Source organism: Theobroma umbraticum, unplaced genomic scaffold (assembly GCF_002168275.2).
Source record: "Theobroma umbraticum cultivar Fairchild unplaced genomic scaffold, ASM216827v3 scaffold_130.0, whole genome shotgun sequence".
NCBI classification, from domain to species: Eukaryota; Viridiplantae; Streptophyta; class Magnoliopsida; order Malvales; family Malvaceae; genus Theobroma; species Theobroma umbraticum.
In genome coordinates, this window is record NW_018397264.1 from 4,601,157 (window position 1) to 4,601,434 (window position 278).

The window sequence follows — 278 nt, forward strand, 5'->3', positions numbered from 1 at the left end:
TTAATTTATAAAGAATATAATTACTATTTTATATAAACTTTTAGTATATATACTTTAAATATATAAACATATGGTAGCGTTTGGTATTTTACAATGCAATGTGATTACAGGAAAAATAACGTTACAGTGTTTGGTATATAAGCAAAATAATGATTAAAATACAGAGAAGATAACATTGCAGCGTTTGGTTTATAAGTACTTTACTGAGAATGTAATGTTAAGTTTCAAAATTACCCTTAATTATTAAAATACAAGTTCAATATATTTATATTTTTTAT